Raw genomic sequence first — 21,201 nt, forward strand, 5'->3', positions numbered from 1 at the left:
TGCAATGTTGTCATTCATCTCAAGAGGCTTGGAATATAAAAGCAGGGATGTACTTCTGAAGCTTTATAAAGCATTAGTTAGGCCCCATTTAGAATACTGTGAGCAATTTTGGGCCCCACACCTCAGGAAGGACATACTGGCACTGGAGCGGGTCCAGCGGAGATTCACACGGATGATCCCAGGAATGGTAGGCCTAACATACGATGAACGTCTGAGGATCCTGGGATTATATTCATTGGAGTTTAGGAGGTTGAGGGGAGATCTAATAGAAACTTACAAGATAATGAATGGCTTAGATAGGGTGGATGTAGGGAAGTTGTTTCCATTAGCAGGGGAGACTAGGACCCGGGGGCACAGCCTTAGAATAAAAGGGAGTCACTTTAGAACAGAGATGAGGAGAAATTTCTTCAGCCAGAGAGTGGTGGGTCTGTGGAATTCATTGCCACAGAGGGCGGTGGAGGCCGGGACGTTGAGTGTCTTTAAGACAGAAGTTGATAAATTCTTGATTTCTCGAGGAATTAAGGGCTATGGAGAGAGAGTGGGTAAATGGAGTTGAAATCAGCCATGATTGAATGGCGGAGTGGACTTGATGGGCCGAATGGCCTTACTTCCGCTCCTATGTCTTATGGTCTAAGACATTCGGCAGCAAGTTCCAGATAATGCAGCCCAAATGGCAAACGACTGTGCTACTAATGGTGGGGCATAAACAATGGAGATGCACATCGAGCTGAGAAAAGGTCAGATTAAGAATTTGGGATTAAGAGATTGTCATAATATGCACCCATGCACATCATGAGGTCAAAGCAGGCAGCGATAGACGCCCAGGTGAGCCAATCAATATACAAAACAGAACACGACCAATCACCAGACCGAACACCAGAGGGGGGCTTCCAACTATAAAACACACGAGGCATCAGCACTCTGCCTCTTTCCACTGGTGACAACTGTAGTGACAGTCAGTGTGTACAAATCATTCAACACCTTCTACACCTGATCAGAGCTAGCCTGGGTCTAGATAGTTAATGTTAGTTTACTTAGAGTAGTAGAGTCAACCCACAGGCAGCTGTGTGCTTTGTTACTGAAGTTCAATACATCTTATTGAACCAATGCCTACGTTTGATGTATGCTTGATCATTTCACTGCATCGTGTTGCAGTCCGTGTTACCCAAAGGAAAAATCATCAGGCCCATCAATTCTACTGCATCCAGACAAGGTGTACTCATGATACTATTTACCCACCAGGCAATCTTTTGAGGCTGGAAGTGCGGGGGGGGGGGGGGGGGGGGGGGGGGGGAGGGGGTTAACCGAAGGGGAGCCCACCAGGCAATTTCTTGAGGCTGGGGGTGGGGGTGGGGGGGGGGGGGGGGGGTGTGAAACCAAAGGAGACGAAATGCTTGTGGCCATTTTAGGAACATGAATGGGAAATCCTGCTCTGATTCCTTCAGGCCATCAGGCTAGGAGCCAGGAGCCATTAGTTATCAGTATCTTCAATCACTAACAATTTAGCGTCTATCATTAAAAACATTCACTTCATTCAGTAACTTGTCAAGATCTCTTTCAAAGGAATGAAAACATGTAGCCTATTGTTATATTTCTTTGTTGCCGCAAAGAAAAAGGTTATGGAGGTGCCCACACTCCGGATTCTTGTAAAACAGGATGAGAGGTTTATTTATTTATTTATTTAAAAAAATATATTTTATTGAAATTTTTATCCCTGAGCAACATTTTTCCCGCTTACAAAACAAGCGAAACGATAACAGTAACAAAACAGAAATTTTTAAACTTTTTAACAATAGTAATGATAGTAGTAATAATATACAAGTAACAAAACCTCGTACTCTATTGCCCTACACTCAACTGCCTCCCCCCCCCCCCCCCCCTCCCCCCTGGGTTGCTGCTGCTGGTCATCCGTCTTCCCTCTAACGTTCCCCTAGGTAGTCGAGAAATGGCTGCCACCGCCTGGTGAACCCTTGAGCCGATCCTCTCAGGGCAAACTTTATCTGCTCCAGTTTAATAAACCCCGCCATATCGTTTACCCAGGCCTCCAGTCCGGGGGTTTCGCCTCCTTCCACATGAGTAGGATCCTGCGCCGGGCTACGAGGGACGCAAAGGCCACGACATCGGCCTCTTTCGCCTCCTGCACTCCCGGCTCTTCCGCAACTCCAAATAGAGCTAACCCCCAGCCTGGTTTGACCCGGGCCTTCACCACCTGCGAAATCACTCCCGTCACTCCCTTCCAATACCCTTCCAGTGCCGGGCACGCCCAAAACATATGTGCGTGGTTTGCCGGGCTCCCGCCACACCTCCCACATTTGTCCTCCACTCCAAAGAACCTGCTCAATCTTGCCCCCGTTATGTGTGCTCTATGTAGCACCTTAAATTGAATCAGGCGAAGCCTGGCGCATGAGGAAGAGGAATTTACCCTGCTTAGGGCATCAGCCCACATACCCTCCTCTATCTCCTCCCCTAATTCTTCTTCCCACTTTCTTTTTAGTTCGCCCACCGACTCCTCCCCCTCTTCCCTCATCTCACTATAAATCTCTGACACCTTGCCCTCTCCGACCCACACCCCTGAAAGCACCCTATCCTGTATCCCCTGTGTCGGGAGCCGCGGAAATTCCCTCACTTGTTGTCTAGTAAACGCCCTCACCTGCATATATCTCAAGAAATTCCCCCGGGGTAACTTATACTTTTCCTCCAGTGCTCCCAAGCTCGCAAAAGTCCCATCTATGAATAAATCTCCCACCTTCCTAATTCCCAACTGATACCAGCTCTGAAATCCTCCATCCATTCTTCCTGGGGCGAACCTATGGTTGTTCCTGATAGGGGACCCCACCAGGGCTCCCCGCACCCCTCTCTGTCGCCTCCACTGTCCCCATATGTTCAGTGTTGCCGCCACCACCGGGTTCGTGGTGTACTTTTTCGGTGAGAACGGTAGCGGCGCCGTCACCAGCGCCTCTAGACTCATCCCTTTACAGGACCTTCTCTCCAGCCTTTTCCACGCCGCTCCCTCACCCTCCATCATCCATCTACGTATCATTGCCACATTGGCGGCCCAATAATAATCTCCCAAGTTCGGTAGTGCCAGTCCTCCTCTGTCCCTACTGCGCTGCAGGAACCCCCTCCTTACTCTCGGAACTTTCCCTGCCCACACAAAGCTCGTAATGCTCCTATCTATTTTATTAAAAAAGGTCCTGGTGATTAAAATAGGGAGACATTGAAATACAAATAAGAACCTCGGGAGGACCATCATCTTAATTGCCTGCACCCTGCCCGCCAGCGATAAAGGCTGCATGTCCCACCTCCTAAAGTCCTCCTCCATTTGTTCTACCAGCCGTGTCAGATTAAGTCTGTGCAAGGTTCCCCAGCTCCTAGCGATCTGAATCCCCAAGTATCGGAAGTTTCTTTCCACTTTCCTTAGATGTAAGCCTTCTATCTCTCTACTCTGGTCCCCTGGATGTATCACATATAATTCACTCTTCCCCATGTTTAACCTATACCCCGAAAATTCCCCGGAACCTCCTCAAGATTCGCATAACGTCTATCATCCCCCCCCGCTGGGTCCGACACGTATAGCAATAGGTCATCCGCGTATAACGAGACTCGGTGTTCTTCTCCCCCTCTAGTCACCCCTCTCCATTTCCTGGAGTCTCTCAGCGCCATGGCCAGAGGTTCAATTGCCAGCGCAAACAACAATGGAGACAGCGGGCATCCCTGTCTTGTTCCCCTATATAATCGGAAATACTCCGATCTATGTCGACCTGTAACTACGCTTGCCGTTGGTGCCCTATAAAGTAGTCTAACCCAGCGAATAAATCCGTTCCCAAACCCAAACCTCCTTAACACTTCCCATAAATACTCCCACTCCACCCTATCAAATGCCTTCTCTGCGTCCATTGCCGCCACTATCTCTGCCTCCCCCTCCACTGAGGGCATCATTATCACCCCTAATAGCCGTCGCACGCTAACATTCAATTGTCTCCCTTTTACGAACCCTGTCTGGTCTTCGTGCACCACCCCTGGGACACAGTCCTCTATCCTCAATGCCAGCACCTTTGCTAGCAGTTTGTCGTCCACGTTCAATAGTGAAATAGGTCTATAGGACCCACACTGCATCGGATCTTTGTCCCTCTTCAAAATTAGCGATATCGTCGCCTCCGACATTGTCGGGGGTAGTGTCCCCCCTTCCCTGGCCTCATTGAACGTCCTCGCCAACAACGGGGCCAACAAGTCCACATATTTTCTGTAGAATTCCACCGGGAACCCGTCTGGCCCCGGGGCCTTCCCTGCTTCCCAGTCCCTTAATAACCTCGTCCACCTCAATCGGCGCCCCCAGGCCTGCCACCGCCTGCTCCTCCACTTTTGGGAACCTCAACTGGTCCAGGAACTGCCGCATCCCCTCCTCTCCCTCTGGGGGCTGAGACCTATACAGTTCTTCATAAAAGGTCTTAAACACCTCATTTATCTTTCCTGCCCTTCGCACGGTGTCTCCCCTTTCATCCCTAATTCCTCCTATCTCCCTCGCTGCTGCCCTCTTTCGCAGTTGGTGCGCCGACAGGCGACTAGCCTTTTCCCCATATTCATACCTCCTCCCCTGTGCCTTCCTCCACAGTACCTCCGCCTTTCTGGTGGTCAGAAGGTCAAACTCGGTCTGGAGTCGTCTCCTCTCCCTGTACAGCTCCTCCTCAGGGGTCTCTGCAAATTCCCTGTCCACCCTTAAAATCTCCCCCAGTAATCTATCCCTTTCCTTGGCCTCTGTTTTCCTTTTGTGGGCCCCAATAGAAATCAGCTCTCCTCTGACCACCGCTTTTAGTGCTTCCCAGACCACTCCCACAGGGACCTCGCCGTCGTCATTGACCTCCAGGTATCTCTTGATACACCCCCTCACTCTTGCACACACTCCCTCATCCGCCATCAGTCCCACATCTAATCGCCAGAGTGTTCTCTGCTCCCTGTCCTCTCCTACTTCCAGGTCCACCCAATGTCCGCTATGGCTGAGTATTCAGCTTCTTCCACCCTAGAGATCAACGACCTTCCTAGAACAAAAAAATCTATCCGGCAGTACACTTTATGGACGTGGGAGAAGAAGGAATACTCCCTAGCCCTGGGTCTAAGAAATCGCCATGGATCCACTCCCCCCATTTGGTCCATAAACCCCTTAAGTACCTTGGCCGCTGCCGGCCTTCTTCCAGTCCTTGAGCTGGATCTATCTAGCCCCGGGTCCAGCACCGTATTGAAGTCCCCTCCTAAAATCAAATTTCCTGCCTCCAGGTCCGGAATACGCCCCAGCATCCATCTCATGAACCCCGCATCGTCCCAATTTGGGGCATACACATTAACCAACACGACCTCCATTCCCTCCAGCCTACCACTCACCATTACATATCTACCTCCACTATCTGCTACGATGTTCTTTGCTTCAAATGCTACCCGTTTCCCCACCAAAATGGCCACCCCTCTGTTCTTTGCGTCCAGTCCTGAGTGGAACACCTGTCCCACCCATCCTTTCCTTAGCCTAACTTGGTCCACCACCTTTAGGTGCGTCTCTTGGAGCATAACCACGTCTGCCCTTAGTCCTTTCAAATGCGCGAGCGCTCGGGCCCTTTTTATCGGCCCATTCAGGCCTCTCACGTTCCACGTGATCAGCCTCACTGGGGGGCTACCTGCCCCCCTCCCGTGTCGACCAGCCATTACCTTCTCTAGGCCAGTCCCATATCCCGCCTCCGCGCCCCCGCTCGCTCCCCCAGCGTCGCATTCCGCCCCCGACCACCTTCTCTTTAGCCATTTCCTTTTGGATTTCCTCAGCAGCAACCCAGTTGTCCCCCCCCCCCCCGCTAGATCCCTATCTAGCTTGATTGCTCCCCCATATCACTTCCGTAAGTCAGCTGACTTCAACTGACCCCGGCTACTCCTGCTCGCTCCTCGGACCCCCCGGTGTGAGGGAACTCCCATCCGCCTTGCGCCTGTTTTCCCGCCTTATTCTTTCTGGCGCAGGAACATCCCTTAACATGTCCCGCCTCTTATGGCGCAGCTCCCTTTCCCCTCCCCCTCTCCTTCCCCATTCTCTGACTATGTCCTGCCTCTCCCCCCTCACCAGCGCCCACATTTCCCCAGTGTGTCCCCCCTTCCCTGTTTACTTCTCGCTTAACTTTCACCATCCCATTAACAAAAACAATAATAACAATAATAACAGTTTCCTGCAGCATCAGTCCCTCAGATCCGGTCCAGTTTCTCTTTATTGGTGAAGGACCATGCTTCCTCCGCTGTCTCGAAATAATAATGTCTCTCCTGATGCGTGACCCATAGTCTTGCCGGCTGCAGCATCCCAAACTTCACCTTCCTTTTGTGCAAAACCTCTTTGGCTCGGTTGAAGCTCGCCCTCCTTCTCGCCACCTCCGCACTCCCATCCTGGTAGATCCTTACCACCGCATTCTCCCATCTGCTACTCCGCACCTTTTTGGCCCATCTCAGGACCTCTTCTCTGTCCTTAAGGCGGTAGAATCGCACGATTATCACCCTCGGTGGTTCTCCCGCTTTTGGTCTTCTCGCCGGGATCCGATTTGCCCACTCCACCTCCATGGGGCCCGCAGGGGCCTCAGCACCCATCAGTGAGCTCAGCGTCTTACTTGCGTACGCTCCACAGTCCACTCCTTCCACACCCTCCGGGAGACCTAGTACCCTAAGGTTCTTCCTTCGCGCTCCATTTTCAAGGGCCTCAATCCTGTCAGCACACTTTTTATGAAGTGCCTCGTGCGTCTGAGTCTTGACCGCCAGGCCCAGGACCTCGTCCTCAATACCTGACACCTTCTGCTCCACCACGCGAAGTTCCGTCTCCTGGGTCTTTAAAGTCTCCTTAAGCCCCTCAATTGCCTGTAACAACGGGGTCATTACCTCCTTCTTCAGCAGGTCCACGCACCGTCTTACCACCTCGTCCTGCTCAGGCCCCCATGTCACCTGTGGTTTCTCCGCCGCCATTTTGTTTCACTCCCTCTCTCTCTCTCTCTCTGATCTTCTGGCTGCAGATTCTTCGGGCTGCAGCCGCCGGCGCCGGTTTTTCCCTCCGTCTTTCGGGGGGGGGGCTCCCTTCCCTCGCGCCTCGCACCGGGTTTTACGGCCGTCCAAGTCCCCGTTGGGGCTCTTAAAAGAGCCCGAAGTTCCGTCGGAGCTGGAGCCGCCGAAACGTGCGGCTAGCTCATCCCTGCCGCAACCGGAAGTCAGGATGAGAGGTTTATTGTTATTCCTACAATCAAAGATTGTGATCTGCCAAAAACCTGCTCAAACACTCTGCTGATGTCACTACACATCATGTGACGCAGAACCAGCAAGAATGTATTCTCAGATACATAGCATCCCTCCCGCAATGCTGCCTCGTGTGAAGTTTGCACGTTCTCCCCGTATTTGCGTGGGTTTCGCCCCCAGAACCCAAAGATGTGCAGGGTAGGTGGATTGGCCACGCTGAGGAGCCGGGTTCGATCCCAGCCCCGGGTCACTGTCCGTGTGGAGTTTGCACATTCTCCCAGTGTCTGCGTGGGTCTCACCCCCACAACCCCAAAGATGTGCCGGGTAAAAGGATTGGCCACGCTAAGTTACCCCTTAATTGGAAATTTTAAAGAAAATAACTTCCCTCCCTCTTTATTTCAAAATGACAACAATTGACATTTATACAACAGATCTCCTTCTGTACTCATTCTATATATATATATACACACACAATTCTCTGTGGTGGATGTCTATTCCTTTTCGGTAGAATTTGGCATGCTTGAACTTGGCTACTTGAGACCTCGTAAATGTCCTCATTCCTTTCTGTAGATGGTATTTCTTGGTTAGTTATTTCAGCATTTGTAACTATAGCTATCAAAAAGTCCTCAGGATTTTCTGTTCCACAGTCTAAGTGCTGCAGCCAGTGGAGAATCAGGACTGGTCTCCGCTGGTGCTAGGAGTGGCACCCAGGTGCGAGGCACCATCCTTCGCCGGTGGTGCTTGTCTATGTACAAGTGCGGAATTAGGGTGATGTGAGGTTTGTGAAGGGTTTACTGGGAATGATCCCGGACTTAGATGCTCACCAGTGATTATGGGTGGCGGTTTTAACTGTGATGGTTGAGGATGGCAAAAACGTTGGGCGGTTTTATGGAACATATGGAGATGGTTGAACTGTGGAGGTTTCAGAAATTGGGGTGAAGGTTATAAGGTGTATTCGAGAATTAATTTCTTTGTGGTGAGTCGAGCAGTGTTGATGTGGGTGGTGGAGGCGGAGAATGCGGGAATCGTGATTTCAGATCACGTGCCACTTTTGCTGGAGGTGAGGCTTAGTTCAGGGCAGGTGCAGAGGCCGGGATGGAAGCTAGATTTGGGTCTTTTGGCAGATAAGGGGATTTGTGAAAAGGTGAGGTTGGTGATTAGGGATTACATGGAGCTGAATCAGAACGGGGAGGTCTCAGCGGCCACCTTCTGGGAACATTGAAATGAAATGAAAATCGCTTGTCACAAGTAGGCTTCAAATGAAGTTACTGTGAAAAGCCCCTAGTTGCCACACTCCGGCGCCTGTTCGGGGAGGCTGGTACGGGAATCGAACCCGCCTGCCTTGGTCTACTTTCAAAGCCAGCTATTTACCCCTGTGCTAAAGTCAATTGCAGAAAAGTTACAGAGGGGGAAAAGGGAATAACGTGCATGGATTGGACTCACTATGGGTATTGCTACTGCAACTTGTGCAATGCTGGGGCTGTGGGCAAGGCACAAGCTGGAATATAGAGACTCACATCAGAAATTGTCTGAAAGGTGATTGTGGATCTGGATAGCAATGCATTTATGGACTTTAGGCAGGAAAGGGTTAGAAATGATGGAATATTTAAAGGATTACAGGTGGGCTTTTCAGGTTGTTATCCAAACTCTTTTTGTTACATAAATTTAGAGTATCCCATTCTTTTTTTTCCAATTAAGGGCAATTTAACGAGATGAGGAGGAATTTCTTCTGCCAAAGGGTGGTGAATCTGTGGAACTCTTTGCTACAGAAGGCTGTGGAGGCCAAATCACTGAGTGTCTTTAAGACAGAGATAAGGGGATCAGGGGTTATGGGGAGAAGGCAGGAGAATGTGGACGAGAAAAATATCAGCCATGATTGAATGGCGGAGCAGACTCGATGGGCCGAGTGGCCTAATTCAGCTCCTACGTCTTATGGTCTCCATCTCCCAAATTTCTATGAATAATAAATAAAAACAATTAAAGAAACAGGTTTTAAGGGCAGCATGGTGGCACAGTGGTTAGCACTGCTGCCTTACGGCGGCGAGGTCCCGGGTTCAATCCCAGCTCTGGGTCACGTGTGTGGAGTTTGCACATTCTTCCCGTGTTTGCGTGGGTTTCGCTGTATTTCTCGGCCCTGCATCCAATGGCACTTTGCTGGTTTTTTTGGCCTTGGTGAGGAACTCCCTTTTAAACACTATTTTAAGTCAATTCCTGCACTGGTGAGAAAGGCAGCCCCGATCTTTTGCCCCCCCCCCCCCCCCCCCCCCCCACCCCCCCCACTCAGACTGCGTCCCCCGACCACTCCCACTTTGACCAACGCACCTCTTCGGGGTCCTCGAGCCCCATCTCTAATGGGCATGGTATCCCAGGCCCGACCCCTGGCATGGGCAATTTGGCACCTTGGCACTGCTGCCGCCACGGAAATGAAATCTTGGGCTAAAATTCTCCTGTCTCTGCACACCTGACCCAGAGCGAAAATCTGGACCAGGATCTCTCTATTCCTTTCACAGCTGATGAAGTACTTTTGAAGTGTAGGTACACTTGACAGGAAACGTGACAGTCAATCTGTACACTGCAAACTCCCAAAAACAATGGGCAAGATTCTCTGGCCTTGCCGCAAAGTGTTCCTTGGCGGCCAAATTCCAATGGTGGGATCTTTTGTTCCCGCCGCTGTCAATGGGATTTCCCATTAAATCTACCCCACACTGAGAAGAGACCAGTGGTGAGGTGGGGGTGGGAGGGGTGCTGTCGGCGGTGGGTCCGTGGGATCGTCGACGTGTGTGGTAGTCACCACTGATGTATATATTAGGTGCTTTGTGGTAAGGCCCTGTACTACAGGTACGAGGGTAGTTCCCTGCCTGCTGGCTCTGCCTAGTAGGCGGAGTATAAATATGTGTGCTCCTCGTACAGCAGCCATTTCACCTGCTGCTGTAGGAGGCCACACATCTTAGTGTAATAAAGCCTCGATTGCATCCAACTCTCGTCTTTGTGTAATTGATCGTGCATCAACGTGGACATCCAGAGTATCTCACCCAATACGTGTGACAATGACTAGATAATCTGTTTTAGTAATGCTGGTTGAAAGGTAAACATTGGCCAGATCAACAAGAACAATTCCCCTGTTCATTTCCAAATCATTGTGTTGGGTTACAAGATATAATCATATGCAGATGAGAAAATTGAACTGTAATCATTTGCCTATTCTGAGCATTTATTAATGATTTATTTTCAACATTTTTAGATGAGGACTGTTAAATACCAATTTGCACTTCCTTGTATGGAATGAATAATTCCAATTAATGAGAGTCCAATTCACAGCCTTTAAATAAGTGCAAAGTTTCACACCAATGAATGAAATCCAATGAATTGCTGCTGTAGGTCACCTTTTTTTCAATAAGTCAAAATACTCAAACTGAGATTTGGATGCTCATTTTATAAACTGTCAAAAATAATTCTCTTATGCTACCTTTACAATTACATCTGTTCAGATAAGATGGGAGACAAAGGGCAAGGGCGGTGCAGGGTGCCTTTGGACAATGGCACAACCCATAATATTATTTTAGGTTTCACTGTTGAAAGTATCAAGGTCAGTAATGTGAAATGTAAACTGCTTCAGTAAAAGTAATTATACTGTACATGGTCGCAGAAAATGATCTGACTGCATTCATATGATGGAACATTATAATCTGTGCTTGAAAATAATATAAAGTAGATGCTGAACATTTTAGATAGAGGTGAGAAAAACAATCATTTGACTCATGGGAACTTGTCATTCAACACATTAACTCTCCAATCAGACGTACTTTGAAGAATTCCAATGGAGTGTCTTCATTATCTTACTTAATTAGTTGTATCAATTTGGCAATTATTTCTCCGCAGTATAAACGATCTCTATCTAACCAGTGAAATGATCATTGTGTGGAATGGATTCTTATTTCAAAGCTGGATTTTCCCTTCACATTGAATGTTCTGAATTTCTTTCACTTTTAACATTGCTCCAAGCTAGTTTGTGATACCAAAGCCACCAGGAGCTGATAAGTTTTCAACATACCTTTTCCCTCCTTGATCGCACTGTGTATGCACCTACACCACATGGACTGCAGCGATTCAAGGAGGCAGCTCACAACCACCTTCTCATGGGCAATTAGGGATAGGCAATAAATGCTGGCTTAGCCAGCGATGTCCATATCCCAGGAAAGAATTTTTTTTAAAACCTCACTAGTGGAACTGTGATTGCCTCACATGGCCACTAAACAACAAAGTGCTAAATGGTTGGATTTAAACAAATCTTTACCAGAGCAATCTTTATCAGATCTTAGTTACAAAGTTAGTAAGTCATTCTCCCCTTTAGTACTCCTTTAAGAAGAAAGGAAAAATAAAATAGCATTAGGCTCAGGAAACTTCAATTTCGAATGTCACTGGCAGCCTCGTTAAAAGTCTCACATTTTATCCAGTGATAGTCAAGATGTAGCACTCACAGATGTGAAGAAACAGCTGCTACAGCAGAGCCTTTTCAGTCTCCTTATTGTTTATGCACTTTATGCAAGATCTATCCTAACCAGAATAGCCCACAAAAGTAATGTGTGCTGTGGGGCATGCTGAAATTTGTCATTGTGTATGGAATTGCTCTCTTTCTAGTTCATGAAAGCACAGCCAGACAAAAGCTGTTACTAAGACACCTGAAAGCAACATGTAGACAAACCTGGTGTGTTGAGGAGGGCTTCACTGTGGAGTTATTTATGTGACAGAAAGCTTAGTTTTTCTTTATGTGTCTACTTGCCATTTAATAATGATTTTCCTTTGGATCACGAGTCCTGAACACTAAATTGGATGTACAATCAGACCCATTACTTTTAATCAGTCCTCTGACAATCTTCTTACAGCCTTACCCTGCTCCAACCTCATTCAATGAAACGAGAGGGCATACATTTAAGGTGCGAGGGGCAAGGTTTAAAGGAGATGTACGAGGCAGGATTTTTACATCACAGGGTGGTACAAGCCTGGTACTCGCAGCGGGGGAGGTAGTGGAAGCAGATACAATAGTGACTTTTAAGGGGCGATTTGGCAAATACTTGAATAAAATGTGAACAGAGGAATATGGTCCCCGGAAGGGTAGGGGTTTTTAAGTTCAGACGGACAGCATGGTCGGTGCAGACTTGGAGGGCCGAAAGGCTTGTTCCTGTGCCGTAAGTTTCTTTGTTCTTTGATATTGGGTGCAATTTAATGAAAAAAAAAAGAGTCCTGTTTTGGGTGGATTTAGTGGAGTGTTTCCTGGCACTATGCATGGGACTCTGTTATTTTTGGGGAGGCTTCATTGGGGAAGGCCTTGCCGAAGCCACACTCACTGCGGAGATCTGCAGTGGTAATAGTCTCAACTAATAGGAGGTTAGGGGGGGTTATTGGGTTACGGGGACAGGGTGGAAGTGAGGGCTTAAGTGGGTCAGTACAGAATCGATAGGCCGAATGGCCTCCTTCTGCACTGTATGTTCTAATAGGCAAAAGACCACAGAGTCAAGTCCCACTAAAACTATGGAGGTACTCCACTGTCAGGTGCAATGTTAAACTGACCTCTCCAATGGACATAAGAGACTATTCAAAGAAAGCAGTTGAGATCGCAACTGTCCTGGTCAATCAACATGAGTAAATTCATAACTGCTTACACTGCTTACCTTGGAAACACGTTCCCATAACCTTCACCACAATGGGAAACGAGACGTCCCTCGATTTATGAAATTTTGATGATTAATACTCCTCGTATCAGTCTAGCACATTTTCATTCAGAAAATTCCCTGAAGCAAGAAGAAATGTAAATGCTCACATTATTTGATTGAATTACCTCATCAAGACACTTATCAGCCCAATCACATAAACCAGGTTGTTGCAGCCTGACTAATCATTATTCATGCGGGGGATTGTTTTGGCTTTCAAGCAGTGTTTGCTTTCGATGACAAGCTCCTTCTCATCGCGGACTTTCCATGCTCTGAAAATCTGCAGTAGTAACGTTTTGCCTTGAAAGAGCACCAATTTATGCTCCAGAAACTTTTTTTCCGCTTGTAGTTTTAAACTGAATTTATGTGGTAGCTGACATTTTTATAAAAACGATGCCAAGTTCTGTCTCCTCAGAAGGAAAAAGGAAAAATTGCTACCCCCCAATAATTTTATTAAAAAGGATTTTATTAAGCATTTTTCATATTATACAGAGCAAAGGTAATCAGGAACATACATTGAAAACAAGAATATGTATACATTGGTCGTCTTCCATTATTCACATCAGCTGTCTTTCGTTATTTACATTACAGCTTCTTGTTTCACATTCTCCAGTAGGCCTTCATATCTAGCTGGATCCCCTGCCTCCCTCCAACCCCCTCCCTTTTCTTTCTAATCTTCCTTCCACTCCAGTCGTCTGGCGTGCCTTCTTCCCTCATCAGTTCTTATATCCTGTTCCTGTTTTGTTGGCGTGAAACCGTGTATTTTGTTATTTACTGGACATGGTTGGGCTCCAGGCTTCTTTATTTCCCCCCTCCCCCCTTTGTTTGTGTTCGTTGTTGTACCGTGGCTTCCCTCTCCCTTCCTCTGGCTTATTGGCTGTTGGCTAAAATCAGGTCTTGGAATAACTGGGTGAATGACTTCCACGTTTTGTGGAAGCCTACTTCCGACCCCCAGATGGCACATTTAATTTTCTCAATTTGGAGAAATTCCGTTAGGTCGGACAGCCAATCTGCAGCTTTGGGAGGTGCTGCTGACCACCAGCCAAGCAGGATTCTCCAGCGGGCAATTAGGGAGGCAAGGGCGTCGGCCCTCCTCCCCATGAAGAGATCTGGCTGTTCTGATAACCCAAAGACAGCCACTCGCAGGCAAGGCTCCACCCTCATCCGCACCACCTTGGACATCGCCTCGAGCAAGGTTGTCCAGTGCCTGTCTAGTCTGGGGCAAGACCAGAACATGTGGGCGTGAGAGAAAATGCTGGAAAATCTCAGCAGGCCTGGCAGCATCTGCAGGGAGAGAAAAGAGCTGATGTTTCGAGTCCGATGACTCTTTGTCAACGTGGTTGGCCGGTCCTCCTTGGCACCGTTCGCATTTGTCCCTCACCTCCGGGGAAGAACATGTTCATTCGGATTCTGGTTAAATGGGCTCTGTGCACCATTTTTAGCTGCATTAGGCTTAACCTTGCGCATGTGGAGGTGGCGTTGATCCTGTGCAGTGCTTCCCTCCAGAGTCCCCACACTCTTGCAAACACCAAGTCTTTTTCCCACTTTTCCCTTGTCTCGTCCAGTTATGTACCTGTCCTTCCTATTAGTCACCCATACAGGTCGCCGCAGTTCCCCTTCCTCAAGATGTCCACATCCACTAAATGCTACCCTCCAATAATAAGAGAATGGTGAGATTTAATGTGATTTCCCTTTGCTGGATCCGTTAATAAAAATCGCTAATCTCAAACATCCAAAATGTCAAAAGTCACCCATCTGCAATAATGTTTCAGAATTCATTGCAGAGGCTCACCGCTAATAGCTGTTCCCTGAAAATAGAACCAGCCATGTGTCTTTGCTTGCTAGGATGGGGGAGGTTTGGAGGGAAAGCGTGCTCTAAAATTTAAAGTCTTTCTCATAGACTTCAAAGTTCCTCCAGATATCAGTCAAGTTGCTAATACATGTTTAGCTAAAAGCAGCATTTTAATTTACAGTGCAATGCTTCCCCTTCACCATATTCAGATGAGGGTCTGTTCTCATTACATATAATTATATATACATTATATACACACAAGTATTTTACAATAATATATTATGTTTATAACACCTTTAAAAATGAAACGTGCCAAGGCAAATTCTCAGGAGCATCATAAAACCAGTTGTACACCACAGCACATAAGGAGATATTGGGCGGGACTCTCCGTTGCGAGTCTGCCCCGCTACCGCTGCTAGCGAGGGCCAAGAACTTGTCCGCTCTCTTGGATCTCCACTCCCGCTGCTGGTCAATGGGATTTTCCATTGAAACCACCCCACGCCGCTGGGAAACCCACAGGCGGGGCTGCACTGCCAGCGGGACCAGAGAATTCCACCGCACCAGCAAACGGCCGGAGAATCTCACATATCAGGTCAGATGAAAAAGCTTAATCAAAGAGGTAGGTTTTAACAAATGTCTTAATAGTGAACTAGAGAGGTGTAAGGATGATATCCAGAGCTTGGAGCCGAGGCAACTGTAGGCACCGTCACCAATAACAGAGCAATTAAAATTGGAAATGATCAAGGTGCTAGAAATAAGAGGAGAGGAGGTTTGCCCAATCGCCTTTCCCGATTTTGGTGTCAGCTAACGGAGGGTCCCGCCCATTTTCTCCGGATCAGTCATTTATCGTTTATTCCAAAATCTTGCTCAGTGCCTGATTGGATGCTTTGCGATATGAAAGTCACTGTATAGAGATACATCGGGCGCGATCTGCCAGCCTCCTCGCGCCTGCCTCAATGACGTGACGAGGCTGGTAAATTGAGATATATGACGCTCGTTATTCCTCGCAAGATGTCACGATCTAGATCTTGCCTTCACTGGGTGGGATCCAGATTTTCATATTCAAGTGAGTAGTTTGTCTTGCTTGAATGCATCTACGCCAGGGTATCCCTAAACGCGGGATCGAACGGCTTTGCCTCGGAAACCTCCCCGGCGCCATTTAGCACGGCTTTCCACAAACGTGGGCCAGGAGTAACTGCACTTGGGGGAAATCTCTCCAGTTGATCAGGGGGGCCCTGGGTAGTCAGGCTTTGGGCAGGGTGGTACCTTAGCACTCCCAATGCAGCCCAGACACTGTGGTGCTGCCAGCCTAGCACCGCCATCTGGACACCTTGGCACTGCCATCTGGGTGCCACCTTAGCAGTGCCAGGATGCCTAGGCGGTTTTGCCAGGCTGGTAGTAGCACTGCCGGGGGGCATCTTGCCTATCCTGAGGTTCGGGCGTGGGAGAGCTTGGCCTTATGAGGTGGGGTGGTGGGTGTGCTCGAGGACTCCCTAATTAGTAAGTTGGGGCTTTGGGGGAGTCCAAAGGCAACGGTGGCAGGTCAGTGCTGGAAGTGAGTGTTATTGGAATGTGTTTCCAATAACACATGTAAAATCTTGTGAAATACAGAAACAGCAAATGCATTTCGAGATTGGGAACACATTAATCAATAAATACACACCAACCCCCATTTTCACCCTACTTAGTGAAAAGTAAAAACTTAAAACAATAATTTCAATAATTGATGCATCTTTCAGATGAAGAGCAATTTTATTTGAACTTTCAATCAAGCAGTTTCCTTTTTGTTACTGCGGTTTGGGATTCAGTAAAAACAAAACTTTGTTAACGACAATATTAATGCAGAGCCCTTGGATAATCTAAGGGACAGAACTTAATTTTGCCATCTTTTTGGCTTTTCGCGCGAAACTCTTTTCCATAATCTAGATAAAAAGCACAACTGTATAATACTGCAGTGGATAGAGACCTTTCTTCCGTCTAGGCTCAACTCTCCTGGCCAATCTCGCAACTTCTTCCACTTGACAAACTCTTCAGCTTCCCCAAACCTCTACTGCTCACACCGTAATTCCATCTTCGTCCCATTCACCCATTGCTCCAGTGCGCATTGACGAAGACTGATTCCTGGTCCGGCAATGCCTTGGTTTAAAATACTCATTGTTGTTTTCAAATTCCAAAGCAGCCTTGCTCTTCTGCAACATTCTCTCTTTTTTACTTGTTCTTGAAGTGTGAACACTATAAGCAAGGCCAACATTGAATATGCATCCCCAATTGCCCTTGAGAAGGTGGTGAGCTGCTTTCTTGAACCGCTGCAATCTATGTAATGTAAGCACACCCACAGTGCTTTCTTCTGTAGAGACTTGATACAGCTGAGTGGCTTGCTCGGCCATTTCAGAGGACAGTTAAGAGCCAACCATGATAGATCTCAAGTCACATGTACCATACAGGGCAAGGATCATAGATTTCATCTGCTGAAGAACACTAGTGGACCAGATGGATTTTTACAACAATTCAGTCATTTAACGATCATTATTAATGAACCGAGCATTTTATTTCAGATTTATTAATTAATTGAATTTGAATTCCCCCAGCCTCTATGGTTGGATTTCAACTCATGGTTGGAATCTCCCATTCCGGAGCCTGTTTTTGGTGACAGGAGCGGAAATCGGAGTGCTTTCCATTGATGGGGTGGGATGGCTGACCACGCGCAATTTTGCGCTGACCAACTATGCAACCACATGGAACATGGCGAATCCCCTGGTAGGGCAGAGTAGGAAGTCGCTGTCCCCACTGTTATCACATGGGCCGAAGATCCAGGCACCATATTTAAAGGGCACACAGAAGGGCCATCTTTGCCAATCACTGCCCTGCCCTTCCCTACTAATCCTCCCTCAGTCATCCTCCATGCAACTTGCACTGCCTCAAGCACAGGGCAACATTTACAAACACTCCCCAAAGAGGACAATGCAGTGGCAACTGACCATTATTTGTAGAAGATGTCTACCTCACCAGATGTATGCCATTTACGTGCTGTTGTAAAAAAGATTTAAATTTCCCGCTGGTGGGGAATTTTGTTGGGTGGGGAAATTAAATTCCAGTCAGGTGGCCTTTTTAATGAGCATGCATGACTGGCTAATGCATGCAAAGCACTTCCCATCGTTGTTCCTCAGGAAGTCCAACCTGCCTTTAGAGTTCCTTGAGCATAATTGCTAAAATTCACCCCCCAGTCGGGAAAGCAATTTTTCACCTCCTGCCACATTATGTTCTCAGATCACCAAGCTTCCCACTGTTGGTGGGATGGGAAGGTTCTGCCCCATGCCTCCAGTAATGGCCTCGGAATCCTTGATTTTCGTTATTCCATTAATGGCAATTGAGCCTCCATCAGCCCGGAATCTAAACTGAAATTCCCTTCCTAAACCTCTCCTCATCTCTTGTATTCAAATAGTAGTTTTAATATGATAGAACATTGCAAAACACTTCACAGAAGTGTTATCAAAAAGAATTTGACACAAAACCGCCTACAACAATATTACATCAAGTGACCAAAAATCATGTTCAGAAGGCAGATTTTAAGGAGTGCTTCAAAGGAAGAGACACGCAACAGATTTAGGACAGCTGAAGGCTCAGCCATCAACGAGATAACAATTAAAATCAGAGATTACAGAAGTCTGAGAGGGCTGCAGGAGGTGACAGAGATAGGAAAGACCTTGGGAGGTGTGAAGGAAAAAAAATAGCATTTTACATTGAGGCATTAATGGATTGGGGGTCGATGTAGGTCACAGAACACAGGAATGATGGGTAAATATGACTTGTTGTAAGTTGATAAAGGGAACAGAGTTTGGAATGAGCTCTGGTCTACAAGGGGTGCACGGTAGAATGTTGGCCAAGGGAGAATTAGAATAGCTGCGCCTAGAGGTAATAGTGAATTGGTTGAGAGTCTGAACAGCAGTTGAATTGGGCAAGGGAAAAGACAGATGATGTGATGAAGTTGGAAGTAGGAGGTCTTGGCACTGGATTTGCGACGGGGGTTGGAGTTTCCGCTCAGGGTCAAACAGGATACCAAGGTTGCAAATGGTTTGATGCAGGTTCAAACAGCAGGGAGAGAGATGGAGTCAATGACTCATCATCACTGTCATCTTCATTTTTCAGTTGCTGCTCAATCTTTCCTCATACCTCAGAGCTTTGACAATAAGAGTCAGTTTTGTGCTCTTCTTCACACAGCCTCAAGCATTCAAATGTCATTCTTGTGTCTCAGTGCTGTGACAAGAGTGGTTGTTATTTTTAATAATTTTGGGGTCGATTGTGTTATTCTGTGAAGGAGGGTTGTGGTCTGTGTGTGAAAATAATTTAATTAAGCTGGGGACTGATTGTATGGTAAGGTTTGAGACATGAAAGCAGTGTGGGTGTTAAAGGCATGTATTTGAAGTAGGTATGGCCAAGTTATTTTCTGTAAGTAAACAAGCAGTGGATAGAAACCTACATAAGGAGATAAGTAAGGGTTTGGATTTTCAGCTGTCAACTTTCAAAAGGGGAGTTAAAGGATAAGGAAAGGTTAGTAAATGTTTTTTGACACAAAAGTGAGGGCAATAGGAAGAACATGAAAGGTTTTTATATTTTGGAAAAGCTAAGTTCAAAGAGGTGCTAAGGACAATGGAATTGAAGTTGAAAAGGAAAAATTATATTTAAGGAGAGATGTTGAGCTGTGTGGAAGTGGTGGCTTTGTGAGACCTCCTGGGATACAGCTCTAAGTTGGGGATGGAGTTGTAAAAGTGCAAGATTTGAAGCAGCCATTCTAGCCAAGCCAATGTATCAACCTTTGTCAGCCACAATACTCCCTGCCTCAAATGCCACCTGTTTACTGACCAGAATTGCTACCGCTCTGGTCTTTGAATCCAGCCCTGAATGAAACACCTGGCCCATCCACCCCTTTCTCAATCTGCATGTTTTAGGTGCGTCTCCTGTAGCATGGCTACATCTGCCTTTAACCCCTTTAGGTGCGAGAACACGCAAGCCCCCTTGACCGATCCATTCAGTCCCCTCACATTCCACGTGATCAGCCTGGACGGGGGGTTAACCCCCCCCTTTCCCTGCCGACTAGCCATCCCCCTTTTTCGGCCAGCCACGAGCCCGCGTCCCCCGCCTACTCGAGCTCTCCCATTGGAGGCCCCCCTCCCGACTCTCCATCTGTTCCCCCAAGTTGGCCCCTTTTCTGTCAGCAAAGCAGCATCCCGCCCCCCCCAGCAGCCCCACGATCCCAATCCCCCAAGTCAAGCACCAGCTTAACACTAACTCTCCCCCCATTAGGCTTCCGTGAGTCGGCTGACTCATGCTGACCCCGGATGCTCTCGCCTCTGTCTCCGATCGTCCCGTTGCCTCGTTATTCAGACCCCTCCCTTCCTGTGAAAAGCCCAACTTAACTGCCTTAATAGCCCCCAAGGAACATTTCTCTCCCCCCCAACCCCCCCCCCCCCCCCCCCCCGACCCCTAGCGAAACAAACAACAAACCCCGGGCGCCAACCCGGCCCCACAAAAGAAACGGCTCCAGATGCCTGAGGAGCAGCCCTAAGTATAGGGCACCTCTCCTCCCTCTGTGGCCGAACTCCACAAAAGCCAAGAACATGGCCAGAGAAACAGGGAACAAAAAGGGAAACAACATAACATAGCTCCCTCCGGCTATCAAACAATTAACATCCCCACCAGAGCGTTTCGTCCCAATGTGGCTGTCTTTTAGCTCGAGTCCAACTTTTCGTGCTTGATAAATCTCCAAGCCTCGTCTGGTGTATCAAAGTAGTGGCGACGATCATAATACGTGACCCAAAGCCTCACCGGATGCAGCAGTCCGAACTTCACCCCTTTGTTGTGAAGGGCCATCTTAGCACGGTTGAATCCAGTGTGCCTCTTGGCCAGTTCTGCTCTCAGGTCCTGGTAAATGCGAATTACGCTGTTCTCCCACGTGCTGCTTCGCTCCTTTTTAGCCCATCGCAAGACGCGTTCCTTGCCTGAGAAGCAGTGAAACTGTACCGCCATAGCCCTCGGCGGTTCGTTAGTTTTGGGCTTCCTTGCAAGCACTCTGTGTGCCCTGTCCAGTTCCAGAGGCCGAGGAAATGCCCCCGTCTCCATCAGGGTCCCCAGTAACGTGATCACAAATGTATTCGTGTCCGACCTCTCCGCACCCTCAGGCAGGCCCAGAATTCACAGGTTTTGCCGCCTGAACCTGTTTTCAATGTCTTCCAACCTCCCCTGCCATTTCTTATGCAAGGCGTCATGTGCCTCCACCCTGACGACCAGACAAAGTATCTTGTCTTCATTATCCGAGACCGTTTTCTCAATCCCCTTGATTGCCTTCTCCTGCATCTTCTGGGTCTCAACCATCTTCTCCATTGAGGCCTTCATCGGGGCCAGCATCTCCGTTTTCAGGTCAGCAAAACAACTTCTAAGGAACTCCTGCTGTTCCCGCGACCACTG

At 47.9% G+C, this 21,201-nt stretch overlaps 1 protein-coding gene across 4 annotated transcripts in view; it reads right to left on the reverse strand.

The window, feature by feature from the left end:
- Window positions 1-21,201, reverse strand: part of ankrd6b (ankyrin repeat domain 6b) — a 334,311-nt gene that overhangs the window by 166,283 nt on the left and 146,827 nt on the right. For all 4 annotated transcript variants that reach the window (XM_072499767.1, XM_072499764.1, XM_072499765.1 and 1 more), the window contains exon 2: window positions 12,909-13,028. The gene's annotated coding sequence lies outside the window, so the exon portion shown is untranslated. The remainder of the gene's footprint in view (window positions 1-12,908; window positions 13,029-21,201) is intronic.

This window comes from Scyliorhinus torazame, chromosome 4 (assembly GCF_047496885.1).
Source record: "Scyliorhinus torazame isolate Kashiwa2021f chromosome 4, sScyTor2.1, whole genome shotgun sequence".
In the NCBI taxonomy this organism is placed as follows: Eukaryota; Metazoa; Chordata; class Chondrichthyes; order Carcharhiniformes; family Scyliorhinidae; genus Scyliorhinus; species Scyliorhinus torazame.